Below are 19,611 nucleotides of genomic sequence, written 5' to 3' on the forward strand. Positions count from 1 at the left end.
ATGGGTGCATTTGATTATATGAAAACCTTAAAACAAAAACGTGCACCTTAAAGTTGTACTGTATTTGCTACTGTATCCAAGAAGACTCTCCCCCAAAAAACATAATTTAGAATTGCCTTCACAGAGATGGTTAAGTTACAAAGCATATCATTATATGTGTAATAATACCATATCATTATGAACCATATTATATATGTCAAAGAATCTTCCAATCAGTATCTTCTATGCTTCAATTTTTCCATTTTAAAATATGCATCCTAAATGTAATTACAAAGCACAACTGAATTTTGTACTTGAAAACCTATAGATATGAGTGAAACAATAAAGTACAAATAATGACTTTCACTGATAATCCTTTTTTTCAGTTCAAAATGACTAAGAATAACTTGTTTTTATAAGTTGTATTAACCAAATCTGAGGGAGAGGCACTTTCTAAAAATGGGCAATTTACACAGAAATGGAAAAGTTGTGAGGAGCTTTTTATGAGTCCCATTCATCTGGAAGCCTCAGTCAGACTTACATCAGAAGAAAAACTCTTTTATAAGAGAAACTCATGTCCCTTGTTAATTACTCTTTATTTCTAATGTACAGTAACACTGAAATATATTTTTTAAAATAATTAACATATAAAGTTAGGAATATATACAACTACTACTACATTTATTATCTAAGGATCCTACTAGGCTATTGTAGTTCCAAAAAAAACCTAGTAACTTTATTCATTAGGTTTACACAGATGTTTCTGTTGACAGCTCCAGTCATTTTTCAGAGCTAAAATTTTCTACCTTTATTAGCTATTAGTAATTGTCAATGATTGAAAATTTTATATTAGAATTTTACAAACTCAATTTATAGCAGAGATCTGAACCAAAGTCAGTATTCTCAAAAACTGGTATCTATCATTAAAGCATTAGAGCTTACTGAAATTAACAAATGGTTACTCTTTAAAAAATAGAATTATCAAGGGAAACTCATAATTCATTTTTCATTCTTTCTTGTAAGCACATACATATTACACATAACAAATTTTGGTTAGATACTCTTATTGATATTAAGACATGGTTTATACAAATAGTGTGAAATACAACTATTTCATAGCTTCAGTAAGCCCTGTGCCTGTCTACGACCTGTCAATCTATAAAAACATTAACATGAGAGAGTAGAGATGAAAGTGATTTTGCTAAAGTTATCTGTTATCCCCAAGCTGTTCAAAGTTGATCCGGTTTTTCTGGCTGAGTAATTTGATATAATCTTTCATCCTTCCAAAATTGGAAGGGACTATATGAGTTTCTGCTAGAAATTTGAGACATTTAAGTCACAAAACTGGAAAGTATATTATCTCACTTATAAGCAGTAAAGATCTCTGTTTAAACTAATTAGTGAAATACCAACTTTGACTATAATTAATAGACATGCTAATATAGTTTTAATAGATTTTTTTTGTTATGTGACTATCAGCTAAATATAATCTTTAAGCCACATTATGAATATATATGTGCATGTAAACACAGTCATATATATATCCCAGAAATGGAAAATTGTCCAAATCTACCTTTATCCATTCAGTAAATACTTGTTAAGAACCTATTATATACCATTTAGGACTACTCAAAATCATTACTTTTTACATAAGATTTACAATAGACTAAAGAAAGTATTTCTTGATCAAATGGAAGAGTTTTTATGCCATTACAAATCATCCAAGATAACCGAAACCTGCATCTACTGTATTGTTTATTTCATTATTATTTCATTACATAAGTATATTGCATTACTGACTTTTAAATTTCATATACTGGCAATTCAGAGAGACTTTTAGGACCAGTAAAGTTAATTTGGATAGACCCAAGACAAGTTTTCCAAATAAGTCACATTTCTTCATATGGGTCCTAGTAAACATTTGCAAATACATAATCCTTCTGAGTTAAAGTTGACACCTGACTTTAGAATGTCCCATGTGCCTTGTAAATTGCCTCCCCTCGTCACCATTCCTACTCATTCAAGGCAGCAACCAAGTTATACCATGGTCTTTTCTTGTTCTCTTCAGAGTTAGACCTATTCTATCTTACTTTTGCTTGGTTCACATCTCACAATTCAATCAATTCTTGTCAGGCCATCTCTTTCTCATGAGGAAAAACATGTGCCCCTAAGCCTCTTTCCTTTATTGGATATCTTGGAAAATAACTCATTTCAATTTCTGTGAACCAAAGAAACAGTTTAGTCCTCATGCAATAACTATTATCAGGTACCTACTATGTTCCACACACTGGGCTAGACCCTTAGGAATGGCTAAGTATGAACTCAATGGCCAAAATATTCTTGTAGCAAGAAAAAGAGAAATCACTGATTTCAATGTCAGATTGGATCTCAAAAACAGTGCAATCAACCTTGAAAGCTCATGAAAGCACCCAAAAAACCCATAAGCATCCTTCCAAATACCTATCCACCTATTAAACTTGCTTTTCTTTAAGCATTCATATTTAGAATAAAAATAATATCTTATCCAACATAATTATTTTATATTTTGTTTCGTCATTGGAATTGACTTTCTTATATTTTTCAAGGTAGCAATGGTTTTTCTATAGCATAGGTAAAATACATTCTTAGACTATAATAAACGCCCAACAGTCACTTGATAAACTGTTTTCCAGGGAAAATAGGTTCTAAATTTCCAACAATCCATTCACAAGTAAACTTCTGAAATACAAAGCATTTGTAAATTGGGAATGCATTATTCTTTATTTCTATATTTACATTCCTATGGGCCTGGGAAATGGTACCATCACTAAGGTAACACAGTGAATGACTAGTTTAAAATAAAAAATTATTCTGAAGAGTGTGAAGCTGTATGCAAATAATTTTCCACCAGTTTAAGAAGGACTGAGCATGGGAAAATCTATAAAGAAGTAAAAGTAAGTTTGTGATATTATCTCTATGATGTTTACTTTTAAGTGCAAGATACCAATTAGCCCAGAAAAGGTTTCCATAGACCAGCCGAGCTGCTTCTTATACATAGGTCAACAGTCTAAAAAAAAAAAAAAAAAAACCCACAAAATCCCACAAAACAAAACCTGTTCTACAGGCTTCTGTACACGTAGAGGAAATGTTAGAGAAAGTACAGCCATTTTATGGTCTATCTAGGGTACAAGCCCTTCTAATGTGTTCACTGATACTCTGCAGAAGTTTTCATTTCAGTTGTTTTGCCTTAAAGGATTCACTTGAATCAATAACTAAAGACATATATATTTCTTGAGGCTAGCAGAGGGTAGATTAGAAACTCTACTTAAAGTGGTGCATCTTCATGCAGTGACTCAATTTCACAGTTAACAACATAACACTTTCTTCCTCCTACAGAAGAATGATTATATGCCTCCATCCATGCCTTTAAAAAGATATACATAATTAGCATACACTCTCCTATTTTAAGATTATACAAAGAAAGTTTTATTGGAATGTGAATAGATATTTTTAAGAGTTTATTTTTCCTTGCTCTATTGCTTATACAAACAAACACACAAACACACCAGGTTATACTAGCTCTTCAACAGAATAAGATTGTATGAGAGGAAAGTTTGGTATAAACTGTAAGAACAAAATAACTGCTTTGTTCCTTACTTAGAAACCCAAATACATTCATTCATTTTACATAAAATAGGAAAAATCAGGTATCACTTATTGGGTCTAACAGAAGCAGTCAACATTTAAATTATATATCCTTTTAAATAATAGTATCAACATTTTTATTTAAATTATGAGAGAATGCTGTAATGTGGAATACAAAACACAGTGACAATTTAAAATTTACTAACAATAGACAGAAAGAGGTAACTTTCGAATTTTCATGCAGTTGAAAGAGAAACATGAAAAACGGTATACTCTACTGCCACTATTTTATTTTTGGAAACTCTGTAAATAAAAACCCATTTCCAAAATAAGATATTCCATGAACACAGAATAGTTGGTAATGGTTCAAGTGCCTTAGGCAACAGAGAAGTATTGTTTTGTAGTTTTTTTAAACCTCTCCTAGTAACAGCAATTCATTATGCACAAAGAAACAAGGTAACAGCATGGTTTATAATGAATATATAAGTAATAACTGCAGAACCTCAATTAAAACTAAAGTTTACCATATTCCTTTCATTTCTATAAACCAGTATAGATAACCTTGCTGATACTCACCAAATGTTACAGAAATGCCTAGGTTTTTCTAAGCAACAAAACGTAGACACATGGTGAGGTGCTGAAGACAGCTCTTTCTTGAGCTCAAAGCACTTTAGATGAAGTAGCCTTTATCGTCCATTTAATAGAGGTTGCCTCCTATTACCAAGCGTGGCAGAGAAAAGAGTTTCCACAATTAGGTCTTGACTTTCTGTCCCTCTTTTTGAAGAGTAACAGTTACCACCGGAAAACGTTACCAGAAAACGATCACTTGAACACTCACATACGGCAGCTGTAAATTTCCACTCTCTTTGCTTGCTCTCAGATTCCAAGCCTTGCTTGTCTCTTAATCTGTCACAGGCAGTTCTGTTTCTGGTCAAACCAGCTTGCTTATGCGTTCTCCACTCCCTCTCTAACACTTGCTTTCAGATACGTACCACAGTCACAGCTCCCTCTTTTACTTCCTCCCTCCTCAGTCCTGTAACATCACAAGAATGTGTGTAAAGCTGAGGCAAAATAAATTCTTGGGCCAAAAAAGAAAAAAGTCTAGAGATAAACAAAATTTTTTCTCATTACTTTTTTCTGTCTTAAGTCTTATACTTGTTCATGCATGGGGTTTTGTCAACTGATTAAACTGGCTGGACCACCTTGTTTAAAAATGTAAATAAAGGTTATTTTTAAAAAAAGCCATGTTGATAGTAATAATAACAGATTCACCTGCTAATATGCTAGCTCCTCAGGGAAGATGCTATTCCCAATCATAAGAAAGTGGAGCAAGTAAACACACAAGTACTTGTATTAGAAACTTAATCTTAACATTTAAAAAGCAAGGAAGGTTTTAGAGTACTTATAATTTAAATCGTGTAATTTTATGAAAACTTAATGTATTTCTTAATATGGTATATTTTGAAACTTGGACCAAAATTTGCAGTTATAAAAGGGAAAATTATAAAGAACATAGAAAAATATTGACACCAAAAACAAAAGAGCAGCTTAATCATGTATGTGCAAACCAAATGTAATTATTGCTGTTGGAAAGAAGGTTTTTTTTCCCCCTAAACATTACCGGTCAGAATGCATAACACCTCTTATAAGAATTACAAAAGCTAAAGGCTACAAAAAATTATTAAAGTTATTATACACATATAATTATAGAGTAAAGTATCTTAAAATTATGAAACTCTCTGTAAGGTTTGGGGATGAGGAATTAGGTGGAAAACTGAGTGGGCTCATGGTTGGCAGGTTTAGATGGCATTTGTAGGATTCTTTGGAATTAGGAAGCAATATATGCAGCTTGGAATAAGTGCTGGCTCTGTATGAATGCTAGTCAGATCTCGCTTTGGATTTCTGTTCCAGTTCCTTAGCCCAAAACACTTTTAGGTTCTCCATCTCCCACTATGTCCCCAATCAAAAGTCTTGGGCCCTTCTACTGACGGATCTTCCAAGTACAGAAGGAACAGAAGTAGTTATTAGACCTATTATTAAGTAACACATTCTTATTCTCTGCAGAATTAAAATCTCTTTAAGAATATGAGCTTAAGTAAGGTGAAAGGTAAATATCTATAAATAGTTATTTATATCCCTTAAGAAAAATAAGTCAGTAAAAGTTGGCCTTAAAATATAGTTGTCTTGATCTGGTTTATTTAAAGTAGAATTAAAATTTAACTATATTATACAGTTATTTGGTTATTTCTTAGCGCTTATTAAATAGTTATCAAAGACGACTAGAGATCAGTCTGTCAATTTTTCTTTCAATTAGTAGTTTTATAATTTTTAGAGTTTTATTTCTTCTTTTTAAAGAGATGTTAAGTGGAAATAATTCTAAATCACTCAGGGTATGAAGTGTCTAGTATCTTAGGTTATACCCCGAGAGTTGTAGTATAACTAAAGAAATTCAGAATTTACAAAAGTGGTTCTTAGGATAACTGAAAGGTTAATTTAAAACTGGGAGACTCTATATCAATCTACAGTGGATTCAAAGGCACAAAGTCAAGTCAAGGACTTTAAAACATATAATTACTAAGATTATTTATGATTGTTTGTATATTTAATTCCTATTAAATACCATTCCATTTTCCAACAGCAAGAGTACAGAAATCTCATAATATACAGGAAACTGGGTTGAGTATTCAGAAGGATATTGCCTCAGTAGTGGAACCAAATTAGTTTTAGATTAAAGGTTGTTCTGGTCCCTCCTAATAGAGATTAAAAGTAAGCCCTGAAAGGATCAAATTATTTCCAAATAACTGCAACCCAGAGTAAAATTTTAAAATATTTATATAAATTTTTTAAAATCTAGCACACAATAACGTAAAATTCACAATATCTGGCATCCAGTCAAAAATCACCAGGCATGCAAAGAAGCAGAAAAACTTAATGCATAAGAAGGAGAAAATCGATCATTAGAAACAGACTCAGAAATGACACAAATAATAGAATTAGTATATGAAGACATTAAAACTATTAAAAATATCTTCCATAGGTTCAAGAAGGTATTAGAAAGATAAGAATGTTAAGGAGAGACATGGCAGATATAAAAAAGATCTAGATCAAATTTCTAAGAATTAAAACTACAATTTCTGAGAAAACATTTATTCTGTTTCATGGAATGAAGCGTTGCCCAACTCTAGAATCACAAATAAGGCCAATTAAGATCTTTATACAACAACAACAACAAAAAAAAACCCCGTAAACTCTGGAATGAAAATTACTCCAAATGAGATGAATATCAGACTGCATACTGCAGAAGAAATGATTAGTAAACTTGGAGACACAGTGACAGAACTTATCAAAATAAAGCAGTGAGAGAAAAAATGTTTAAAAAATAAAAATGAACAGAGAATCCCTGAACTATGGGAAAACTTAAAAGAACCTAATGTATACTATATATAGTCTTTGGACCTTGAATAAACGTCAGCAGTAGCCAAGAAATAGTTGTTACAGGCCTTGGGCGTAACCCAGTACTGTGCTGGCTTCAGGTGTGACCCAGCATTGACCTAGTATAGTCCTAGCAGTGGTGGTCACAAGAGGGCTTGCACCATCCCTCCCCAAACTGTAGGCAGCTCATCAAGGAGAGACAGAGAAAGATTCAGTAAGGGAAGAGAACATGAGACTGTCTGGTAATCCAGGGAATTCTCCTGGATCTTACCCAAGACCACCAAGGCAGTATCTCCTCAAGTCTGCAAGTCACAACATTACTGGGCTTTGAATATCGCCTAATGCAAATATGGCTGCAGTGACCAAAGACTTAGATCACAATACTCAATTCCCTTTGAATATTTGGAAAGCCTTCTCAAGAAGGACAGATACATTCATCCTTGAGAGGTCTGGAAAAAAAAAAAAAGACAAGTACAAATAAGCTCAGAGTGTGAAGATTAGAATATTAGAATAAATACCTAACTCTTCAATGCCCAGACAGTGACAAACATCCAGAAGCATCAAGACCATCCAGGAAATCATGACCTCACCAAACCAACTAAATAAGGAACCAGTGACCAATTCTGGAATGACAGAGATATATGACCTTTAAGAGAATTCAAAATAGCTGTTTTGAGGAAGCTCAAAGAAATCCAAAATAACACATAGAAGGAATTCAGAATCTTATCAGATAATATAACAAAGAGACTGAAATAATTAAGAATCAAGCAGAAATTCTGGAGCTGAAAAGCTTAACTGACAAACTGAAAAATGCATCAGAGTTTCTCAAAAGCAGAATTGATCAAGCAGCAGAAAGAATTAGTGAGCTTGAAGACAGACTATCTGAAACACACAGAGCAGTCAAAAGAAAAAAGAATAAAAATAATGTAGCATGCCTACAGGATCTAGAAAATAGCCTCAAAATGGCAAATCTAAGAGTCATTGGCCCTAAAGAGGAGGTAGAGAGAGAGATTAGGGTAGAGAGTTTATTCAAAGAGATAGCAGAGAACTTCCCAAACCTAGAGAAAGGTATCAATATTCAAGTATGAGAAGGTTATGGAACACTAAGCAGATTTTACCCCCAAAAAACTACCTCGGGACATCTAATACTCAAACAACGAAAAGTCAAGGATAAAGAAAGAATCCTAAAAGCAGCAAGAGAAAAGAAAAGAATAACATATAAAGGAGCTCCAACACATCTGGCAACAGATTTCTCAGTGGAAACATCACAGGCCAGGAAAGAGCAGTAAGAGCAGTAAGACATATTTGAAGGTCTGAAAGAAAAAAACCTTTTATCCTGAAATATTATATCCAGTGAAAATATTCTTCAAACATGAAGGAGAAATAAAGACATTCCCAGACAAACAAAAGCTGAGGGATTTCATCAACCCAGACCTGTCCTACAAGAAATGCTAAAGGGAGTTCTTCAGTCTGAAAGAAAAGGACATTAAGGTACAACAAGAATCATCTGGTCATCTGGGCCAGGCACAGTGGCTCACACTTGTAATCCCAGCACTTTGGGTGGCTGAGGCAGGAGGATTGCTTGAGCAGAGAAGTTCAAGACCAGCCTGAAAAACATAACAAGACCTCATCTCTACAAAAGATCAAAATTAGCCAGAATTGGTGGCACATGATTGCACCACTGCACTCCAGCCTGAGTGACAGAGCAAGCCCCTCTTGAAAGAAAGAAAGAAAGAAAGAGAGAGAGAGAGAGAGAGAAAGGAAGGAAGGAAGAAAGGGAAGGAGGGAGGGACATATACTTAATGGAATACTATTCAGCTATAAAAAAGAATGAGATCCTGTCATTTGAAACAACATGGATAGAACTGGAGGACATTATGTTAGGTGAAGTAAGCCAGGCACAGAAAGACAAACTTCACGTTCTCACTCATTTGTGGGAGCTAAAAATTTAAACAATTGAACTCACAGAGATAGAGAGGAGAATGATGATGGCAGGAAGCAGGGAAAAGGGGATGGTTAATCCACTAATGGGGATGAGTATAAAAATATAGTTTGATACAATGAATAAGATCTAGTATTTGATAGCACTACAGAGTGACTACAGTTAGCAATAATTTGTTGTACATTTTAGAATAACTGAGGGAATACAATTGGCATGTTCTTTTTTGTTTGTTTGTTTTTGAGATGGAGTCTTGCTCTGTCGCCCAGGCTGGAGTGCAGTGGTGCGATCTTGGCTCACTGCAAGCTCCGCCTTCCAGGTTCACGCCATTCTCCTGCCTCAGCCTCCCGAGTAGCTGGGACTACAGGCACCTGCCACCATGCCCAGTTAATTTTTTTTTTTTTTTTGTATTTTTAGTAGAGACAGGGTTTCATCGTGTTAGCCAGGATGGTCTCGATCTCCTGACCTCGTGATCTGCCCACCTCGGCCTCCCAAAGCACTGGGATTACGGGTGTGAGCCACTGCACACGGCCTGGAATGTTCTTAACACAAAAGACTGATGAATAGTTGAGATGATTGGATACCCTATTTGCCCTGAGGTGATTATTACAAATTGCATGCCTATGGTATCAAAATATCTCATGTATCCTATAAATATATACACCTATTATGTACCCTAAAAATTAAAATTTTGAAAATTAAAAAGACACCTTAATTGAAAAAAGTCACTCCAAAAAAATAGTTCGTATTGATACTTTTAATTCTAATCTATCATTACAGAATTTTAACTCTACTTCTTTGCTCTTATATTCACCTTCACTTATACCACAAATCTTTGTTCTAATAACACAGTAATATAATGATATATTTGCCTACTCTTTCAATATATCTAACATAGATTCAAAATAACAGTACCAAAATTACTAACAATAAAATCACTGAATGAAGTTTAAAGAATTCTTTGCCATTAACTAATGAATTGGTCAGCATATAACTGTCAGTAGTGAGTCCTAATGTTAAAATTTAATTATTTTACCTGTTATAAAAACAAAACTATTTCACACCGTTAGTTCACCATTGAAAGAAATTTCACAAAACAAGATTTCAATTTCTTTAAGTAGAGACTTTAACAACCTATAAATGGTGTAGTTCAATGGAGTTGTCTCAACTATTTTTTTTGTTTTTTTTTTTTGAGACGGAGTCCTGCTCTGTCGCCCAGGCTGGAGTGCAGTGGCGCAATCTTGGCTCACTGCAAGCTCCGCCTCCCGGGTTCACGCCATTCTCCTGCCTCAGCCTCTCCGAGTAGCTGGGACTACAGGCGCCCGCCACCACGCCCGGCTAATTTTTTGTATTTTTAGTAGAGACAGGGTTTCACTGTGGTCTCGATCTCCTGACCTCGTGATCCACCCGCCTCGGCCTTCCAAAGTGCTGGGATTACAAGCGTGAGCCACCGAGCCCGGCTGTCTCAACTATTAAGAAAACCACAGGGGAAGAAAAAAATGTAAATGATGTACATAGATCAAGTTACAGTCAAATGGCATCATGGCATGCTAAATATGCAATGATTCTACAGTTATTTGAATACAAAAAAAGGTAGGAAAATTATTTATCACTTAAATTTGGTAGTTTTGGTAGCTCAACTATGCAGAATTCCAAGTTACCTCCTCCATCTCAGCAGTCATATTTACATTATTGAGTGTTATAAGGCTTTGAATCCATCTTGGCATACTCGTACTATAACAATTCACTAGCAATAAGTGCTATAACTAGCTAATGAATGTTTAAGGCACATTATTGAATTGATTAGTCCATTAAATTAAAACATTAGTGGTTAAAAAAGAGTTCATTGTCAACAATAACAACAATAGCACAAAACCTGGTTTGTCATGATCCCCCCCCAAAAAAATCAAGACTCTAACATGTAAAATACTCAATACACAAATACATAATTATATGATTAAGTGCCACCTCCACAATTTAGTGCTATATTTTGAATTAAATTAATATTAATTTTACTTTATTGGTTTTAGAGTTATTTATATTTAATTAACATATTTGTTTTTATTTAAATATATAACATTTGTAAGAAAAAGTATATTAAGGCCAAGGCCCAGTGGCTCATGTCTGTATTTCCAGCCCTTATGGGAGGCTGAGGCAGGTGGATTGCTTGAGCCCAGGAGTTCAAGACCAGCCTGAGCAACATAGCAAGACCCCGTCTCAAAAAAAAAAAAAAAAAAAATAGAAGTAAGAAACAAAAATTTAGTATGCCAGAAGCAAATGCTATGTGAATGATAATAGTATAAAAAACTAAGGCCGGGCGCGGTGGCTCACGCCTGTAATCCCAGCACTTTGGGAGGCCGAGGCGGGCGGATCACGAGGTCAGGAGATCGAGACCATCCTGGCTAACACGGTGAAATCCCATCTCTACTAAAAATACAAAAAATTAGCCGGGCGAGGTGGCAGGCGCCTGTAGTCCCAGCTACTTGGGAGGCTGAGGCAGGAGAATGGCGTGAACCCCGGGGGGCGGAGCCTGCAGTGAGCCGAGATCGCGCCACTGCACTCCAGCCTGGGTGAAACAGCGAGACTCTGTCTCAAAAAAAAAAAAAAAAAAAAAAAAAACTAGAAATCCAGGTTGCGGTCAGATTATGGAGAGACAGAGTGCTAGACAAAAGAGCTAAATAATTTGCGCACAAAACGGGCCATGATGGGATCAGAACTTTCTGTAATGAATGTGAATTTGGCAGGAGAATCAAAGGGCAAAGAAACAGTAGATGATGAAATTAAAGGTAACTCAGTAGTCTACGATGACAGTGAGGGTAACCAGACAGTGGGAATAAAAGGACTACAAGAGTATAATAGAGAATAAGTTTGGCAACTCAAAAACTATGGATAGTAATTGAGAGACGAGTCAAGATCCCAATGCATTCCCATGCCTGTGTGACAGTAAGCAGGTTATACCTTTAAAACATATAGGAACCACAGGAAGAAAAATAAATTTTATGAAATAGCCAGTTACTTGATATATAACAAGACCGAGATGCCAGCAAGGCTTCTGGATATAAATGCCCACAGGCAGCTGAACATACAGAACTAGAACTTGGAGAGAAAACAGACCGGAGCAATATATCTGGGGGTCATCCATCCTGCCACTGCAGTATGAGAGAGACCAAGAAGAGAGCCAAGGACAAAACTTCAAGAAACATCTACAGGTGTTGGTAGAAAAAGGGCAACTGGCTGGGCGCAGTGGCTCACCCCTATAATCTCAGCACTCTGGGAGGCAGATCACTTAAGCCCAGAAGTTCAAGACCAGGCTGGACAACATGGCAAGACCCCCATCTCTACCAAAAAAAATATATACAAAAATTAGTTGGGTGTGGTGGTACACTCCTGTGGTCCCAGCTACTCGAGAGGTTGAGGTGGCAGGATCGTTTGAGCCCTGGAGGCAGAGGTTGCAGTGAGCCGAGATTGCACCACCGCACTCCAGCCTGGGCAACAGAGTGAGACCCTGTCCCCACCCCCCAAAAAAAAGGCAACTAAAGAAACAGTGGTTAGAGAGGGAGAGGAGAAACTGAAACGTATGCTATCACGTGACCAAAAAAAAAGAGACCTTCAAGAAAAAGAAGCATTTAAAAGTACTTACTACCTAACCCTGTAGTCTAATTTCTAAGTCCCACTTTCAATTCTTACAAAGCAAAGGTATTAGCGGGAAAGGGGCCTTTAGAGAAACACTTGGCACAGAGAAAGGGACTTTTAAGAATTCATATTCCCTAAATTCCTAAAGAAATAGGCTAGTAGTCAGCGAGACCAAAGACAGGCAGGGACCATCAGAGCATACAGCAGTACAGCAAAGCATGAGGCAGGCAGAGGACTCCAGGCCAGCCCTTCTGGGAAACTGGTAACACTGGCTCTGATTCAGGCAGCATATATAGCCCAACTCTGCCATGCCATGCCTAGAACACTGTACGGGAGATTGGAGACTTAGTAGTACCTGACACAACAATAGGATTAGGATTATAAGAGGTTAGGGATGAGGTAATAGAGAAATGAGCGTATATTACTGTTTCCAAGTGTTGGATATAAAGACTAGAAGGACAGCTTGAAGGGCTTAATAAGTTTTTGTTTGCTTTAAAAAAAAAAAAACTTTCAACTCTTGGTAGATTGAGTGGGACAGACAGGAGGAAGGTAGAAGATGAGAAGGGGATAATTAATAGGGCATGATCTTTGAGCCCAAAATGGGAGGTATCAAGAACATAAGTAGAATAATATATATTTTTCTAAAATGAGAAGGAGGAGAAAGCATTAGTAGAGACTGCCCAGGGAAAGAGGAATGAAGTTAGGAAGCACATGTTTACTTCAATTTTCTCAGAAAAGCAGGACTCACCATCATCTGAAGAGAACAAAGGTAGACTAAGAGAATACGTGTTTGAGCAGAGTAAAAATTGGTCTTATCAGGAAACCCACATGTGGCTGGGCGCAGTGGCTCATGCCTGTAATCCTAAGCAGTTTGGCAGGAAGTAGGAGGATCCCTTGAGTCCAGGAGTTCAAGACCAGCCTGGGCAACAAAGGGAGACCCTCTCTGTATTAAAAAAAAAATCCACATAAATACAGTAAGAAGAAAAGCTAAAAGGTGTGACTCATGTACACCAAATCCTAAGTTTAACAGTTAAAGTTCCGCTTATATCCACACGATTCCACTTATATCTAAACAATATAACAATGCTTAGTACATGCTATGATTTTCCACCAACTGCCAAATTTAAGGAATAACAAAGAATGAGGTTAAGAAACAGATCTTGGAGCCCCATGATTCAATAAATAGCTAGCATCATAACAACAAAATGGGCTTAGTGCCATAACCACAGGCAGATGGTGATACTAATAATTCTCATATTTCCCTGCCCTTCTTTGCTGGATCCATGTTCTGTTTTCTCCACAACTGGTACTTTTATGAAAAGTTCTTGCTCGAGTCAGTGAAGAACACAAGATACCTTTTAGTAAAAGAACAACTCCCACCCTGTTGAGAACTGATGTACATTCTCTTTTTATGAGGTGTGTCATACTCCAATTTTCCAAGATTTTACAAATTTTCACTTTTTTACAAATTATTGAAACCAGAACTATACAAAAATTTTATGTTGGAGAATCATATTATTACTATTATAAATCTTTAAAAGTACAACTTGTAAGCTGGTGCTCTGAAGCCAAGAAGAAAAACAGGATCTAAAGAGAACACAGAAAGAAAGGACAAAGGAAGAGGCAGGATGAGTGAAGCGACAGAAAACCTTGAGTTATAAATAACTTGGTTTAAAATGCCAAGAGAAACTAGTCTCAAAGTATCTCTACAGGGTTGTAAAGCTTTTTAATAATGAAAGTACTTCACATGACAATTTTCAGAGTCAAAGCCATTTATGGCAAACAAACACATAGCATTTGCAATATAACATATTCAGGTAATTTACTGAATGGAAAAATCTCTATGGAATTCGTCCAGTAATTATAGTGGATTCCATTTATAAAACATATTTTACCACAAATCTGAAGACATATAAAACATGATCTAGTATATGATAAATGATTATAATCCTTTAATAAATATTAATCACAGAAAAATTAGTCTTAATAACTATAACCACAGAATGACATCTTGTTTTACAAATAAAATAAAACCAGTGTACTGTGCTAGCTGTACTGGTTCTAAAAATGTCTTTTTACCTTTTAATTTTAAATTAAATGTCCATTAAAAAAGTATTTTTTATTTTCTATGCTTCCCTATTGTTTTAAAATCCCAGCCCGGTGCGGTGAGTTGTATCTGTAATCCCAGCACTTTGGGAGGCTGAGGCTGGTGGATTGCTTGAGTCCAGGAGTTTGAGACCAGCCTGGGCAACATGGTGAGACCTCGTCTCTACCAAAAATACAAAAAATCAGCTGGGCGTGGTGGTGTGTGCCTGTAATCCCAGCTACTTAGGAGGCTGAGGTGGGAGAATCTCTTGAGCCTTGGAGGCGGAGGTTGCAGTGAGCTGAGATTACGCCACTGCACTCCAGCCTAGGCAACAGAGAGAGACTCTCCTGAGAAAAAAAAAAAAGAAAGAAAATCCCCCGCCTCCCTCTTCTCTAATTCCCCTCCCCAAGGTTAAGCACTATTCAAAGTGCTATCCTTCCAGATCCTTTTTCCAGGCATACATAGATGTATGTATTTGTTTGAATACACACCAAGATAATTTTTTAAATGAGATAATAGTATGCATACTGCATTATAATTTATTTTCTTTAGAGTAGATCTTGGATTTCTCTACATTTGGTAGCTCTATTTCATTCTTTTAAAAATGTTGCATGGTTGCACAGTAGATGCACTTGGCACCGAAAACTTGACAAGTATATCCCGAGCATGACCCTGAATGCGGTTCACAGTTTCGACCTAAGGAATCTGGGATAGGCTGGAGACCCATTCCTTATCTACGAGGAACATTCGAGCCCCCAGCCTGGCTCATGGAACACAGGGCATAGAGGGAATCGAGGTCCTTTGTTTTGGGTTAAATGAAGGTTACCAGGTGGAGGTTGTTAGGGAGAAGGCATTAAGTGAAAATGCTATGTAAACTGCATGACTGTTGCAAGCAGTTGGTTCTCTTGCCTAGCCCGCCGCCACTGGACTGTCTCCCCTGTATGTAAACTCCCCCAAAAACCCTCTGTCTCCTTTGCTGGCTCCGGGTCTCTTTGGCCTCTAGAACCTGGTGCCATCCCCACTGGAGTTGATAGGGGTTCAGCACAAATTGGTGTTCCTTGATATTGCTGTACTACAGTTTGTTTAACCACTTCTCTATATATAGACATACTACAGTTTGTTTAACCACTTCTCTATATATAGACATATAGGTAGGTGAGGGTGTTGTTTTTTGTTTTTGTTTTGCTATCTTATAATCTATTTTAAAATTAGTCACTGATAACATAAATCAGAATTTAAAAACACAATGTTAATTCTCCCTGGAAAAAAGCCATAAAGTGATTATTTGTATTATTCTAATAATACAGATAAATAAAATTTACCTTTGCCATTTAAAAAAAATTGCACAAATCACAATTACTTTTGCACCAACCTAACAATAAGCATTTTTTCATTTTAAATATTTTGGTTTCTCACAGTTGATAAACATGCAAAATCTGTCATTGTTTTCAATACAATGTTATCAATAATTCTGAAAATTTATACATGCAACTAATTTTCAAATTAACTGCACATTATGGCCTTTGGATATGCACTGGATACCCAGTGTGTTTGAGGGCTAAATCTCACTAATTCTCCACTATTACTCAATTACATTAAGCCAGCAGTCCCCATCCTTTTTGGCACCAGAGGATAGTTTTGTGGAAAGCAATTCTTCCACGGACCTGGAGGTGGAGGGCTGGGATGCAGGGGATGGTTTCGGGATGAAACTGTTGCATCTCAGGTCATCAGGCATTAAGAGTCTCATATGGAGCCTGCAACCTAGATCCCTCACATGCACAGTTCACAGCAGGTTTGTGCTGTCTGTAGGACTCTAATTCTGCCACTGATCTAACAGGAGGTGGAATTCAGATGGTAATGCTCGCCAGCCAGCCACTCACCTCCTACTGTGCTGCCCGGTTCCTAACAGGCCACGGACAGGTACAGGTCTGCAGCCCAGGGGTAAGGGACCCCTGCATTAAGCAATTCTTGACTGGTGTTTTCAGAAGCCTAGTGTGGTACTAGGTTCTCTAAGGAATTCAAAAGAGGTCTGTGATAAAAGATCTGTCTTCAAGGAGCTTGTATAACTTTTGTGAAAAAAAAAAAAAAAAAAAAAAAAACCTTAGCTATCTAGATAAAATAATTACACCTGAATACAAAGTTTTGAAGAAAATACAAAAGGAAGAAGAAATATACAAGGGACCAAGGTATATTTTACCTTATTTTATCATAAGGTAAAATATAGAGATTACGTAAGTGAGGAAAGAAAAGGAGTAAGTGAAAGAAATGGGACTTTTTAATTGTACAAAAATTATAGACTTTATAAATTCTTCTAACAACATATTTCCTGAGGACTTGTTAGCAACTACCTAAGAAATGGGAATTTAGATGCACTTTGAAAAAGTACTAGGATTTGGATATAGTGAGATAGAAAAAGGAACAATATCCCAGCATAGGAAAATCTTTTAGCAAAAATGCAAAGACTGGAATGAAAGTAGAAAAGGGACAGAAAGAGAGGCAGGGAAATGGGAGAAAAGAAAATTGTGGTTAAAAGGGAAATACCTAGGGAAGTTTTTGAGGTGGAGTGGTGGACAGGGAGGGCACATATATTTGTTGTCAAAGGAAGAAGCCTGGAGAGAGGTAAAAAGCTATTCCCTGTACACCTGGCCCAACACGTTTTGGTCTCATTTCAACCAATACTCACCCTTTTCACTGGCTTCTACAAGAAATACACATACACCAAGTATTTCCTGGCTTTCGTAAGTTTTTATATGTGAGGTCACAGTGAAGTGTCACAATACACAACATAGCATTTCTCCAGAGTTCCTATTCCTTTCCTGCTGGATTTTCCCTGTGCCTTTCAAGTTTTTCTTCCCTTTTTTAAACAGAAAATTTAAACTCTATCTCAGCTTCTAGTTCCAAATATGTATTCATAACTCATCCTAAACTGCAACAAAACAGAGACTCTTCCAATGGCCAGGACATACCTCCTTAAAAGGCAATTTGACAACCGTCTCCAAATACTTAACAAACTCTTTGTGGAGTCAACATTCATCACATATGAATTATCCATGCTTTTCTTCCAAACAAATTCTGCATTCTCTATACAATTCTTAATGCTTACTAAAAGATTAACAATTTCTCCATTGGGATAGAGTCAAAACTGCAGATGAAAGATTTGCCTTAGTAAAAAGAAGCATAATGTTATAAAAAACGAATCATTCTTTTCAAGAAATAGAGGCAGCAACAGTTTTTAAAATTAAATAAGAACTAGAAGAATGTAGTGAGACAGAATCTTGTATACCGCTGAGTAGAACAAAATCCCCAGGAACCTTTCTAGAAAACAATTTACCAGAATATTCATGCTTTTTAACATACTAATTCTACTAACAAAAAGCTATCCTGAGAAAATAGAGATGGCTAGACGTTAAATGATGTTATTGCAATGTTATTTACAAAGGAAAGCCAAGAGTATCTACAAAAGGGAAATAGTTGAATAAATTATGTTATGCTACCATCTTAGAATATTATAGAGATATAAAAATATTTTAAGTGCCGTATATATTCACATAATAAAATATGTTAAATAAAAATCAAGAAATAGGACTAATACTTCAAATTCATTTTAAAATCATAAATATTATATATACACAACTGTGTGTGTGTACAGAGACATGCATAATTTTATATAGATAAAAGACTAGAAGGAAACACAACAAAATTTTAACAGTAATTTTCTCTGGGTAGTAAGATTACAGATTACTTTTTTCTTCTTTATAATTTTCTGTAACAATCAAATTTTCTACAATAGCATTTATAAGTGGAAAATTTGTTTTAAAAAAGAAGCAGCTTTGTTTCACCATTAAGTAGGCATTTAAAAAAAATGTAGGCTTGCTGGGCACGGTGGCTCACGCCTTTAATCCCAGCACTTTGGGAGGCCGAGATGGGGGTGGATCCCTTGATGTCAGGCGTTCGAGACCAGCCTGGCCAACATGGTGAAACACCATCTCTACTAAAAATACAAAAGGTTAGCTGTGTGTGGTGGTGCGTGCCTGTGGTCCCAGCTACTTGGGACGCTGAGGTGGGAGAATCACTGAAGCCTGGGAAGTTGAGGCTGCAGTTAGCCAAGATCATGCCACTGCACTCCAGTCTGGGCAACAGAGTGAGACCCTGTCTCTAAAAATTTTAAAAATAAAAATAGAAAATAAAAAATGTGGCCAGGCACGGTGGCTCACGCCTGTAATCCCAGCACTTTGGGAGGCTGAGGTGGGTGGATCATGAGGTCAGGAGTTCGAGACCAGCCTGGCCAATATGGTGAAACCCCGTCTCTAATAAAAAAAAAAAAAAAAATACAAAAATTAGCAGGGTATGGTGGTACGCACCTGTAATCCCAGCTACTCAGGAGGCTGAGGCAGGAGAAGCACTTGAATCTGGGAGGCAGAGGTTGCAGTGAGCCAAGATCATGCCACTGCACTCCAGTCTGGGTGACAGAGTAAGACTTTGTCTTGAAAAAAAAAAAAATTAAATTAAAATTAAATTAAAAATGTGGGCTCTGATATATTTATGATCTATACACTCTACACTATGGTATTGGTGAAGCCTATAGACTTCTGAGTTTCCATTATAACCCCATGTTGAGTAGAGTTTTAAGGGCACAGGAAGGGTGCTGATTTGGACCTCATACAGAACAATTTTAGTGACACTAGAATGTGAGCTTTGTGAGGGCAGGATGTTGGTGTGTTTTGTTCACTGCTTCATCCTCAGCACCTAAAATAATGCTTTGTACACGGTAGGCACTCAACAAATATTTGTTAATAAATCTCCAACTAATTTTTTAAAAATTATAAATCACTTTCCAGTTTTCTACCATGCTTTTTGTCTCTAATCATAAGGAAAAACAGAGAGGAAGTGCTGACTTTTAGATGATGAGTGGGGAAGC

At 36.4% G+C, this 19,611-nt stretch overlaps 1 protein-coding gene across 25 annotated transcripts in view; it reads right to left on the bottom strand.

Moving 5' to 3' along the window:
- CAB39L (calcium binding protein 39 like) overlaps positions 1-19,611 on the bottom strand; it is a 135,913-nt gene that overhangs the window by 83,073 nt on the left and 33,229 nt on the right. For 4 of the 25 annotated variants that reach the window (XM_063619193.1, XM_055244308.2, XM_063619195.1 and 1 more), the window contains exon 4: positions 4,180-4,317. The exons of 5 other annotated variants lie outside the window; for them this stretch is intronic. The gene's annotated coding sequence lies outside the window, so the exon portion shown is untranslated. Of the gene's footprint in view, positions 1-4,179; positions 4,637-16,573; positions 16,704-19,054; positions 19,177-19,611 lie in introns of those variants that run through there. 16 more of the 25 variants (XM_063619186.1, XM_063619187.1, XM_063619191.1 and 13 more) reach the window with 7 other exon arrangements.

The sequence above is a fragment of the Symphalangus syndactylus genome, chromosome 15, assembly GCF_028878055.3.
Source record: "Symphalangus syndactylus isolate Jambi chromosome 15, NHGRI_mSymSyn1-v2.1_pri, whole genome shotgun sequence".
Classification (NCBI taxonomy): Eukaryota; Metazoa; Chordata; class Mammalia; order Primates; family Hylobatidae; genus Symphalangus; species Symphalangus syndactylus.